Below are 13,089 nucleotides of genomic sequence, written 5' to 3'. Positions count from 1 at the left end.
TGACAGCAGGTTCAGCAAAGGTAATTAGAATTATCCATCACTCTGAGGCTACTAGCTCCAGGGCAGGATGTGACCCCTGTGGTTACATTGTTGTACCTACCAATTTAGCTGAAATGCTAGCAAATAGTAATCGTGCAATATCAGCGGGAGTGCTATATTAAACTAAATAAAATAGAAGTTGTTTAGGTCACAGCTTTGTCCTTTTAAGCGTTTGTTAACACTAGAGTGTATCAGTAAACGGCATCAATTAAACTAACAAACTACTCTAACCTCAGGGCGCAGGTTTGGCTAAAGTGCGCTACCTGTGTACAGAAGCTACAGTGCTCTTTGCAGCGGTAGCTAGTTCAACTCTCAACCTCAACCCTTTGCTGCATGTCATCCACCTCTCTCTACTCCCCACATTTCGTATCTCACTTCAGCTGTCCTATCTAATAAAGAAAGCTGATATAACTGATGTGTTAGCAAACAGTTGTTTATCCTCATATCCAGCACAAAATTAGCTTTCATTTGATCTGACTAAAGTACGTCAAATATTCAGTCTTCTTGTAACTCTTTATTTGTCTCCAGGGACTTCTTATAGGACACATACTAGACTTTAAAGGTTCTGTTAGAAACTTTGTGTCAATTCTGGCGCCCCCTGTGGACAGAGTGGTACCTCTTTCTTCTTAGCTGATATGTCCTGTATATGTAAGTCCTGTATTTTTTGAAACCTACCCCCCACTAGATGTTTCAGACATTAAAGAATACCTATGTAGAAATGGTCAGACCTTATGTTGATGGTTTAATTGCTTGTTGAGGTCATTAATAGGGATGGGGACGAATACTCCAGTACTCGGGTACTCGCCATTGACACCATTATTCCAGTAGCATTTTGTTACTCGCGCACCTGGCAACATAACTTGAACTCATACAGCGTTACATGTGTGACCATGTGCTTTTTTGTTTTCGCCTAACTGAATGTACTAGGTAGGAAAATAATTAAAGGGATATAAACATATGACTTCTCCGACCACGACTTCAGCTTTAGTACACACCGAGCCAGATTTCAGCAAAAACAACTGTTTTATGGCAGCTACGGCAACTCTCTAGGAACATATTATTCCACCGAAATCAAAAACACAACAAACACAGAACTGTCTGAAACACCTGAGACATGTCAGTTAAAAAAAGTGATGTCTGGAAGTACTTCCAAAAAAACGATGAAGTTAAAGCTGCTGTGAGGAACTTTTGTTTTGTATCGGTTCTGGCGCCCCCTTGTGGACAAAGTAATACCTCTCATCTCCTTTACATGCAAAAGTAGTGTTTTCAAGAAAAACCTCATCCTGTCGTCTTTTAACAGTCAATTTTATCAGGCAATGTGATTATTTTCCATGAAAACAGTCGAACAAAGGCTGTTTCTGAAGCAAGATGTCCATCATCTGGTCTGACACCTACCCCCTCAGGGCGGTTTCAGGCATTAAAAATGACAACAGAGAAGGTGTCAGTGTTGTCGCTGATGGTCTTGTTTGCTATTGAAGGTCATAAAGAGACATCAGTATCATTTTCAGTCTGTTTCTCAGCCAGTTCAAAACTCCTCACAGGGCCTTTAATGTACAGTGCAAGATATGTGGCGTTAAACTTGCATACCATAGAAATACTAGTTTGATGCTTAACCACATGCGCTTAAAGCACAAGGAGAAAACAGTGGAGACAGATAACAGGCAGTCTCGCATCACATCTTTTGCTCGCCCTGTTAGCACACATCATTGTGATGAAACCAGAGCGGAGAAGATTAGCCTGCTATTAACCAAAATTGACTTTTATTTATTTATTGATTTATCTATTTTTGATTACAGTTAAAAAATAATAATAATTGCGAGTACTGGAGTAGTCGTTCATTAGGTCATTCGAGTAATTGTGTGCAAGGATTACAGTAAATTCCCATTCCTAGTCATTAATAGACCGGAGTATTAATTTCAGTCTGTTTCTTAACCAGTGAAAAACTCCTGACAGGAGCTTTAAGTACCTTAATGCTCCACACTGTTCTCTAGCTAGCTAGCTTTGGCTGCCTGCCATTTGGTAATGCAGTCAGAAAATTGTGGGTTTTCACAGCTTTGAAGGTAAAAACAGCTCAGTTGGGAACATATGTCAAATTAAAAGGTGAGACTGGGTCAAAATCAGTCAAATGTGTGGGCAAGAAAACCAAAACAAACCGCTGAAAGGTGCCAAAATGCGTTGTAGTGTTGAGAGTTTGGTGCTTATTCTCCGTGGATTAGTTTGTACTAGTGACCTCTTTTTACATACAACTAGTGCTGTGATCAATTGCTAATGTAAAAGGTATTGATTATACCCACTCCAATGATTTTTCAATGACATGTATTCTACATGTCAGTCTCTTTGTCCTTTGCCTATTTAAGCGTTGTTTACAAGGGCAGTTCAATGTTGTTTTAGGACACAGTTTGACTCTTCCACAGCAGCAGCTCTGTTTTCTAGCAGACTTGCTCATTAAGAATTTCTGATAGAGCAATGTAGACTTCAGATTTAACAAAAAGATCCCCTCACTGTTTAGTTAGTTGACAGTAAAAGTGTTACTCATCATTGTGTGTTTTACCAAGACAGACAGAGATTAGGATGCATAGTTGCTCAGTTATCAGCCCATTTCCACTATCTGAAAAACAGATCCATCCCAGTGCCCAGCCTGCCAGAAGAGGAGACAGTCACCAACACACACACACACACACACACACACACACACACACACACACACACACACACACACACACACACACACACACACACACACACACAATCCATCTTCTTTTTTTCTTCTCATAAATGCAAAGACAGACTACAAACCACACCCAAAGCTGCACATTAAAACTCAAACACACATGCATTGAAGCAGACAAAAAACTCACACTCAGAACTGTGGCTGTCCAGAGTCATAATGCCAGATGATGATTGGTTGAACAAGACAAGTGCTGTCAGCTCTACTGGGAGTCGCTGACACAACACAGAGCAGCCAGGCGGATATAGACCCACCGCTCACACACGCTGCCTGGGTGAGGCCTGACTTGGACATAATGTGTTTCACTCATACAATAGCATTAGAGGAAAGGCATCAAACAGGGCGCTTGTAGAGATATGCTTCTGATATAACAGAATCAGTCTTTGTTAGGGATCATAATAATTGAGAACTTTCCATTAAGGGCTCAGAGATCTACATTTTGTGTTGTCTTTGATTTTGGTGGTAAACAAGGCTGTTCCTACAGTTTCAGACTAATTTACATAATCCATGGCTGTAGAAAAAGTACTGCACTTTTCACAGTAACTTGTTTTCTAGGCTGTTTCCTGAAAAAGTGGGTGTCAAAATGTGTTTTTTCAATGACTCATAAGTAGAAATAGAGTCCCTTTCCTCTTTTGCTAAATTTAACACACCATGTAAGTCCTACTCTTGTTTCATCACACCAAAACACACCATTCCCTGCACTTTACATCCAGTCACTTTGGCTCCTTTTCATCATGAACACTTTTATTCACACTTGCTATCAAGCTCTCATGGAAGGAGAGTCAGTCACCTCTTCTGCGCTCTTCCCCCCAGCATTTCCAGGAATCAAACAGGTGTTACTTCAACTACGTAGATAAATAAAACAAAGACCTGATGTCCTGTCTTGACTTCCAGGACTCTAAGGGTGTGTTATGTTTACACACTCTATGCTATCATAGGGATCTTGGTGGCCTTTGCAACAAAGATATTGTCCGAAACAGCTAGAAAAACAATGGACACAAGACCAAACAAAAACACACTCTTCTGCTTGTGTCCTAACCTGCTGGGATCAAACATAACTGCAAACACAGAGTCAAACTAGGAGCTGTTGGTCCTATTCAGAGACAGGAACAGGCACAGAAAACAGAGTGTACACACACACACACACACACACACACACACACACACACACGCACACACAGGAGCCTACGTGATGTTCTGACGGGCACAGAGAAGCCAGGCTTCATCACCAATGGCAACCTGAGCTGACATTCATCCGAGTCAGGGATGCACAGACTCATTCTGTGGTATCCTAAACCTCACCGCCTGGTCCACTGCACACACTGTGAATTCCAGACAGGAGTATGTAATGGCCATGGCTTTTTCAGCTCATGCGCGCCATGTTGGAGCAGACTGCTCACATCACAACACACAGAAATACCCTGTTACTCTCCTCCATGCGCACAGCCTGCACAGCCTGTCAGCATCTCTCACTCCAGCTATAGCGACGGCCATGCCGGGCTGGCGCCACTGCGAATCCACCCTGAAACACTCTCCTCTCTAAACAGGTCGATATTACATGATGGATCATCAAAGTCATTTACGTAAACATGTCGTCCCGTTACACCTGTCTGCTCGGCTGGATCACAGCTTCAAAGTACAGTACAGTACAGTACAGTGAATTAGGCCTCCGGGCATCCAGCACAGGGTGTTGACATGACATAATAATGCAGCTATTTTTGTTTTTAATTCATCATAAAAGCTGCCTGACTTTAATGGGAGCTTGTTATTGTGCTGTTGCCTTTAAGGACGCTGCGCCTCTTGTGAATACTAGTTGTAACCTTGTATCAAAGCAGCGCTCGTTTTAACAGATGATTTAATAATAAGGATATTTAAAGGCAACATTTCTACAATGACTCCATCCCTGTGTCTCGCTCTGTCATCCCTCCTGTCAGGCGCAAAGGATGCTACCATCATGGGCTGGATGCTTTAAAAAAAAAATGCGCCGCTGGAAAAATCGCAAAAACAGGTCAGATTAAAGAAAACATGAGCACGAGCCCACTTTGAATCACGACTTACTCACTTGCAGATCCCTGTCGCTTCCCGCCACAGACGTCTTCCAAACAGGGGTGTCTCCTTGTTTATTTCTGAACGTCAATTCGCAATACTCTAACACCCCTTCCTCTCCTCCTCCTCTCCCTCCTCCTCCTCTTCTTCCTCTTCTTCTTCTTCTTCTTCTTCTCCTGGCTGGCACCCCTTCTGTTATTGCCGAGGTGATGCCGTGGGCAGCACGAGCGCGCAGCTCGACAATAAAGAGAGAGAAATGGCTTCCTCTCGAGCGAAAACCACGTACGACAGCGGGAATCTCATGGGCGATGGGGCGTCGTCTGAAGCAGGTTGTAGTGTAGTTTTGGTGAGAGAGTGTGGTATGTGGAGGGGAGTGGGAGAGAGAGAGAGAGAGGGAGAGAGAAGGGGGGGAAACGCCTCCCTGCCTGGTAGAGATAAAGGGGGCCCTGGCAGCGCGGTGGCTGACTGAGATACAGGTCCTCCTCTGGCTCTCCTCCAGCGTTATCATATGACGTCCAAAGGAACCAGGCTGTCTGCTTCAGGGCTGCAGAGGACCCGCGTACGTGCTGCTTTAAATTGGGACCACATCCAGTTCCCTTACTTGAGGAGAAAAGGGCCATTCTTGAAGGCTTATTTCTGCACCACTTCTCCATCTAGTGGCCAGGAGACTGAACGTCAAGACTTTCTCAAAGATGTGTTTTCATTCTGTTATATAAATAAAGTCCAGCTCTGAGGCTGAGGCAGGGATTTAGATGTGGGATTATCCGTCCTGGATTTTTGATCCAGTCAAACGTTCAGTAAATGAATCAGTGATTTAGGAATGTGAACATATTTAGACTTTTGTGGAGTGGACTATTGTTGTCTGACCCAAATTATTTCACATCTGCATCCTCGGATAAGGCAAAATATGTTGCACATGCGCTGAGCATCCAGCAGGTGGTGCTAGTCTTCCAGATATGTTCATTAGTCAGGACAGGTGGGCTGACAGAAAATCAGTCAATTCAGAACTGATCATTGAACCAAGGTATAGTTTTTTTTATATCATTCAACAAGATTCAACCCCTTCCAGAGAAGAAGAGGAGGAGGTGAACTCTAAATAACGGAAAGCTGGAATCTATGGATACATGTATTTTGAAAAAAGTCCTATCTATTAAGGTTCAGAGTCTGGTAGGAAGGAAGGACTCAAATGCAGACAGTGCAGGTGTGCTGTTGTAATACAAATATTCACTGTCCATATGATAGCTACTGACAGGTTTTGGATGGAAGGTGAGAAGCCAAACCACTAACAGAAAAGAGATAGCTAGGTAGGCAGGCAGGTCAGAGTAGGTAAGAACCAAGCAGCAACCTCCAGCCGCGAGAATTAAAGCCCATGCGGAAGTGTTAAACAATTGCAGTTCATCGAGCGTCTACTTGAGGCTGGCTGCAGAAACACCGGAAACCACATACATACCTATTTAAAAGAGCCGATCTTTCCATCAGAAATAAACATGTTTACAGCCTGGTACAAAAAAAGAGTGTAGTCTTGTTTGCCCATTTCTCAATCGGCACACATTGTACAGGGGGTGATTTTTTTCAGAACGTGTCAATTTCATAGATATTAAGATTATGAGTTTTCCATTATGAGAGGCACAGCTGACTTGATTGAAAGGTTGAAACACTGTAGCAATTGGCTAGGAGGCTCAAAGTCCACCTCTTTACCTCACACTAGCTCGACTTAAGTGAGGTTGACTTCAGCTTATCCAATATGGCTTCCGCCGACGATTGGCTTCAAAACAGTGCTTCAGAAACAGGATACGGATACTACGTCCATTATTTCTACTGTCTATGGTAAAAATGAGGTAAAAGAACGAGTGACATCACTACAGAGCACCTGGCATCTTAACGTAAAGAATGCCCTGGTTTCTGTGGAATCAAGCCAGAAAGTGAAGTTGAGGCAGGTGAGTAGTTGTATGCAAGATAAGGTGCAGGGCTTGTCAGGTGATTGGAAGGGAGAAGCTAACAGTCGTGGTCTGAATTCACTGCAAGTGGGTGGATGGGGTGATGATGTTGTTTGCACCGTGAGACACAAACATTTCCTGTTGAAAGGCTATTCCTAAAAAATCCGGGAATTCTCCACACACTGTTTTTTTCTCCTGGTCCGGTCTGTACAATGAAGCAAACACACAGTAACAAATGTACGTATATTCTCAACACTGAGAGGCTTTTGCAACATGGCATCAAGCAAATTTTTCGCTTTACATCACCCTATGCTAATTTGTATCTGTTTCAGATTTGCTCTGTCTTTGCATGTAATCAGCCTGCTCAATAACATTTGCTTTGCCTTTAGTGTGAACACATAAAAAGGTATTTGCATAGAGTATGGGAAGACAAAAGGCGTTTTGGGTTCCCTGTAGAAAAAAAACCAAAGGAGGATTTTTAAAAAGCAAGATGCAGAGCTCTAAGATGTGCTGCCTCCAGAGTCACTGGATCTCTATGAAAGTAGAAGGAACAAGAAAACCTGAAGGTGTGATTATGAGTGGTTATTTTAGGGAGTACAACAAATGGGATCAAACCGACTGGCACCCTCATGCCAAGAACAAGCTCAGACTCAGCCTCTGTTTGAATTGGCGGAGAAGGTGCAGATATAGGCGCAGACAGGGATCAGACTGGTGTGTAGCGTCTGGGGACCTGGAGAAAGGTGGAGAAGCAGGAAAACGACTGAGCAGATAAGACGGATTTGAACCCACTGTGAAAGACAAAACCCCGTCAGTATTCCCTTGTGTCTTTTGCTCACTTTCAACACATCACGTCTCTCATCTCTCTCCTTCCCTCTGGCCATTCTAACTTCAAATCCTTCAGCACGCACATGCACACTTGCATACGCTCAAGCTCCAAAACAGGCAACATACACACAAATACATCCAAGAGGAGGGTTTCGCCAATAAAGACACCCCTCTTGCGGTGTTTGTGTGAGTCTGTCGTGACATCACAATAAACACTGCTGACAGATGAGGGTCAGCCATGTTTTGACGCTGACATCTTTAAAAAGAGATTCTCTTCTTGAGAAATTGAAACAATGAAAGGAGGCAGCCGGCTCGGGCTCAATCTGAAAAAGATAGTGGCGTTCCACAGGCGAGACATTTCACTTTGTACGCGACGGGAAACCGAACACTGTGCATGTATGTGGCAGCATGTGTGGCGTCATGTGATCCTGTATGCAAACATGCACCAGTAGGAGCTTTTTTTTCTGATGTGTTTATTTGTGAATGTGTGTGTGTGTGTGTGTGTTTGCAGAGACTGACTTGGAGCCCCTGCAGCCCTCGGGGCCAGCTCAGCACTTGGCTTCTTATCTCTCTCTCAGAACCTCGGTCATGAATAAACATCGGCAGAATAAAAATTACCCAAAATGAAAATAACTGAGTGGAATTTGGTGGAGGCGGGTGTAAATCCACAGCAGGAGAGGAGGGGAGGTGAGGGGGGTGTTAGGAAAAGTGAATGGATAAGAGGGTGGAAGGAGGGGAGAGAGACGGAGTGTGTGAGCTGAAAGGCAGATGGAGGCCTAGGGGAGAGGGAGCATAAAGAGTTCCCTCCATCCTCGAATACCTTCAGCGCACTGGGCCAGAAGGGAAAAAAAAAAACCGCCAAAACATTTCACTTTTCCTCTTTAGTCATTCTTTTTTTGTGTCCCTGTCTACCTGCCACTATCTCTGCCTCTGTCTGTATGTTTTTAAATGTCATTTCATCTCTCTGTGGGCTTCTGTTGATGGTTTTGTATTCGCTCCTGTCATGCCTTTATGTGTGTGTGTGGGTGTGCGTGTGTAGGAGATGCAGGATTTTGTACTTTTCTTGTTGTTTCTCTCTGGTTTGTAATGAGCTGTTTCACTGAAGTGCATGAAAAGATAATGTTTCTCTCCAGCCCTTTTTTAACTGTCGAATTTGCATCTTTCATTCGAACGTCCTTCTTCTTTTCTCGATTTGTACGTCCCTCCTCTGCAGGGAATAATGCGGCTATAAAGCAGACATAAATAATAAAAGACTAGCAGATTTTTTTTTATATGCTTCTCTTAATCTGTCTGTTCTTTTGAATACGCACAAAAATGCACATCGCTGTAAATCCACAGGGGAATAATGAGGGTCATGCAGTGGAAATGTGCATTAGCTGATGTGTCGGCCTCATTTTGTGGCAGCATCATTAGCTACACACCTACTGTCACTGTCCCGCCGATGCATCCGCCCACCCACACACAAACACACACACAGTATCACGCTTGGCTCATGGTGCTGGAGCTGTATTCTTATTTCCTTCATCCCTCTTTCTCATTATCTGTCTGTCTTTCTGTCTTACACACTGCTCCTAAGACCTCCCCACTTCCAGTGCTGGATCCAGTTGGCATCAGATGTGGCAGTGTGTTAATCAGTGGATGTTATGCAGGTCAGCGAGTATCCCGGTGTAGCCGGTTATCCATTCATAAGCTCAACTGGAAGCCATGGTGGTCTGACAGCACTTTTATTACCGTTTTTCACCCAGAGCACCAATTGAAACTTGACAGGGGTCCATTCATTGCCTCCATTTTTCTTTTCCTTACCTCGTTCCTTCCTGTCTCACCCTGTTTTGTTCCTTTAGTTCATCACCTTGTCCTTTTTAAGCTCTCCAAACATCACCCTTAATACACATCCAAGCTTGTCTACTGAGTTTATCTCTCCTTTTCCCCCCTAAACTCCATCCATTCATCCCCTTGTCACATCCTTTTTTGCTTCCTTGTTTCATTCCTTGATATATTTTATTTCCTCTCTTCCATCCTTTCCTTGTACCTTGTTACCAGCTACCAGAAGAGTTTGCCAGGGATGGCATGGGCTCTCCTTCAAATCTGATTGGCTAACCTAGGTGCCACTGCACAATCCTGATCAGTGATGGCTGTCTACCAGATCAAAGATGGAAATTTGGTTCAAACTAATTAATTGGACCGTATAGCACCACTCTACTAGTAGCATTTCCATGTAACACTTTACATCTCCTTGAAACCTTTAACATAAGATGATAAGATTTTACTTCTTTTTCATCAAACAACCTTTACCCTGAATTTGATGACACCTTTAATGACGCCCCCCCCCCCTGCATGAGGGCATGGACCACCCCAATCAGAAAGTCTGGACACACCCTTTGCTCATTAGTGTTGTCCTCCATTTGATCCTTCCATGCTTCATTTTGCCACCTTTCCTGATCTCTCTCCCCCCTTCTTTCTTTCACTTCTTCCCTGTAATACCCACTTGTTGTAACTGCTTGATTTTTAAGTCACACTTTTATTCTTCACCCCTTATTCCCTCCCCTGATCTTCTTTAAGCCTGCTCTCAATACCTGACCGGATATTACTCTTTCTTCATTTATCCTTTTATTTGTCTTGTCTGTCTTGCCTTTTCCTTTTTTTCTTCTGTTAGATCTTCTCCCCCCTCCCTGCTCCCCTTTCTCATTTTTTCCTGTTTTCCTGTTATCTTAATTCCTGTCCTCCCTCCTTCTGTCTTCAGGTTTCTTTGTTCCTTTTTTCTGTTGCCCTCATTTTTAGCTGTTAAGTCTATTCCTGTGTGTAAGTACATTAAGAGCAGAGAAGAGAAATGGAGTCAAATAGCTTGTGTGTGTGTAGACTCATCCAAAAAAAGTCATGTTTCATCATCTTCCTCTTTTACCTTTGTGCACTGTGTACACGATCATGGCTATCAATCAATGATTAGTCTTTGATCAACACTTACAACATGTGACACAGTGACATGATAAAGATGACTACCATGTGAAAAATTATCTGAAGCAGGCAGATACACTCAGACCCAGAGAAATACATTTAGATGCCGTCTCTGTTTGTGTTCTTCTGCTTGTAGCTGATATGAAATAGGACGAATCACAGACATGAGCACAGATGAGAGCAGTGCCGCTGTGCTCTAATTTACTCATTAAATTGATAATCCCAGACTGACTGATTTTGACTGGATGGGGGTGTCTTTTTTAATTTCATACTGGATTACCAGCACTGGTTCAACTCTACAGAGAGCTACAGTATACATTCGAGTGAGTGCCTGTGAGCACATGCAGATTTAATAAAGTTCACTATCTGATTTTGGCACGGCACTGTGCAATGATGCAGGGTTGGCTAAATGTTTGTGTTTTTTCTGTATAATGCAGCAGAATTTCCCTCGGCAAACATCTTCACCGTGGTGGTGTGAGGACTGAAAGTGGGTCAGACGGCTGTGAGAGAGCGTGATCCTCTGCCAGCAGCTTCCATAGAAACTGTGCCACATCTGACGGTTTTCTCCTGGCAGGAGAGACATGTATGATTTTGAGACCATGCACAGGAGTAAACACGGTGACATATGAGGTCATTACAAATGCATGCAGAACACATGGAGAGGGAAGAGATGTAAACATACTTCGATGGACACATCTGGAATCACCAGAACCTTGAGAATATGATATTTCCACAGTATATTAAGTATTCATTTGTCATTTTCATGTATCGCTCTTCATTGGTCTGAGCTTTCTTGGTCTAAGCTAAGCATCGTTGGTCTAAGCTTCATGCGGAAGAAACCAAGGTCATCACCTACAACATCCTTTCACACTGTCCACATGTGCGTTCTTCAACCTGATTGTAATAATTCTGATTGGAAAGTCCAACTTCACTGTTTTCGTGGACGCTAAATAAATTGATCCGATTAAGATGCGCAAGTACACGCATCAAGAATTGTACTTTACTAATCCCCAGGGGAGAAATTAAATTTTTTCACGGACAGTTTTTTGGTATACATATACATACAATCATGCACACACACACATGCAGTGGACATGAACTTTGGGAAAGATGTCAGAGTGAGGATGCTGCCGTCAACCAGCACACCCCGAGCAGTTGGGGGTTTGGTGCCTTGCTCAAGGGCACCTCGGCAGTTCCCAGGCAAGTGAACCAGCACCTCTCCAGCCACCAGTCCACTTGCCAAACTTTGTCCATACTGGGACTCGAACCGGCAGCCCTTCAGTTCCTAAGCCAAGTCCCTATGGACTGAGCTACTGCCGCCCCCAAGCCTTTAATCTGATTATAACAACATGCTACATTAGCATGCTACGTGTTGTTCTAAACCTTAACCAGGGCGCTCATGGCACCTTTAAGATAGTATAAGGAGGGCTACCTAGTGTAGTGACTTCACAGAGCAGAAAGCCACTGAGAGGCCCTAAAGCAAAAAATCTGTTTAACCTTTTATTAACGAAAAAAGATAATCAACTCATGATGACGTGCACAACTGATGATTAAGGGCGCTGGTGGCCTAGCGGTCTAAGTGCCCCACGTATAGAGGCCACAGTCATTGTTGTAGAGGTCACGGTTCGACTCCTGGCCAGTAGACCATCCACTGCATGTCATCCCCCACTCTCCACTCCCCACATTTCCTGTCTCTCTTCAGCTGTCCTGTCATTAAAGGCAAAAATGCCCAAAACATACTGATGATTAAAGCGATCACAGTGATCAAAGAAAGATAGCGGTCAACAAAAATACGGCGACCCAGCTCACCCTCTCCCCAACTCCAAATAAAAGGTAACAGGTAACTTAAATTAACAGACTATCCCCGCCCCTAACATATTACCTGCTATTTACTTCATCAACGTGACCACACAATAAACCATTTCATAAACAAAGAACAAAAAATAACATCACAAAATATACAAATAATATCCTACCCTAAATCTCAAAAGTAGATACTATGCACACCTTTAAATCATTTTTGGCTCTTACACCAAGGATGAGTGAAAAGTATAGCATCCAGAAAGATGAAGCCAGCCGGTCATTGCTCGAGAGACTCTGAGCTGTCTGTAAACTGATGCTGTGGGAGCCAATACGTGGGTATCAACCACAAGGACATCCCGCATTATGGTCTCAAGAGAGATGCAGGCGCAGAAACCACAAGCAAGCTAATGATAAAAGAGCAATACTTAAGGTCTTTATTATTTCTTATTGGGCAATACTGTGTAGTATTTATATTACCCACAAATTACTCTAGTACTGTATGGCATGAAATTTCGTCCCCCATCCCCAACATGCATGCTTACATGCTTACTTGGATTACACATTTGAAAATTTGAGAGGTTTAAAGGGCAGTGAAGGAGAACAGACATAAGTCTTCAGACGAATACATAAAAGGGTCACACATACATAAAGACATGCATATCTTAATGTTCTCCTATGCAGACATTCACACACACGTACAGTCCCAGACCCAATTATACCGGTCTGATAACTGTGTCAGTGTGTTACTACGCTTTACCA

At 43.3% G+C, this 13,089-nt stretch overlaps 1 protein-coding gene and 1 long non-coding RNA gene across 4 annotated transcripts in view; one reads left to right on the top strand and one right to left on the bottom strand.

Moving 5' to 3' along the window:
* The window catches only part of palm1b (paralemmin 1b), a 35,345-nt gene extending 29,949 nt beyond the window's left edge, over nucleotides 1-5,396 (bottom strand). Inside the window, exon 1 of one of the 2 annotated variants that reach the window (XM_034675374.1) lies at nucleotides 4,830-5,396. The gene's annotated coding sequence lies outside the window, so the exon portion shown is untranslated. Of the gene's footprint in view, nucleotides 1-4,825 lie in introns of both variants that reach the window. The other variant, XM_034675375.1, reaches the window with a different exon arrangement.
* The window catches only part of LOC117806432, a 57,267-nt gene that overhangs the window by 35,715 nt on the left and 8,463 nt on the right, over nucleotides 1-13,089 (top strand). The gene's annotated exons all lie outside the window — the stretch shown is intronic.

This window comes from Notolabrus celidotus, chromosome 22, assembly GCF_009762535.1.
Source record: "Notolabrus celidotus isolate fNotCel1 chromosome 22, fNotCel1.pri, whole genome shotgun sequence".
Taxonomy (NCBI): domain Eukaryota; kingdom Metazoa; phylum Chordata; class Actinopteri; order Labriformes; family Labridae; genus Notolabrus; species Notolabrus celidotus.
The sequence above is the reverse complement of the archived record's forward strand: the minus strand, read 5'-3'. Positions and strand labels throughout refer to the sequence as shown.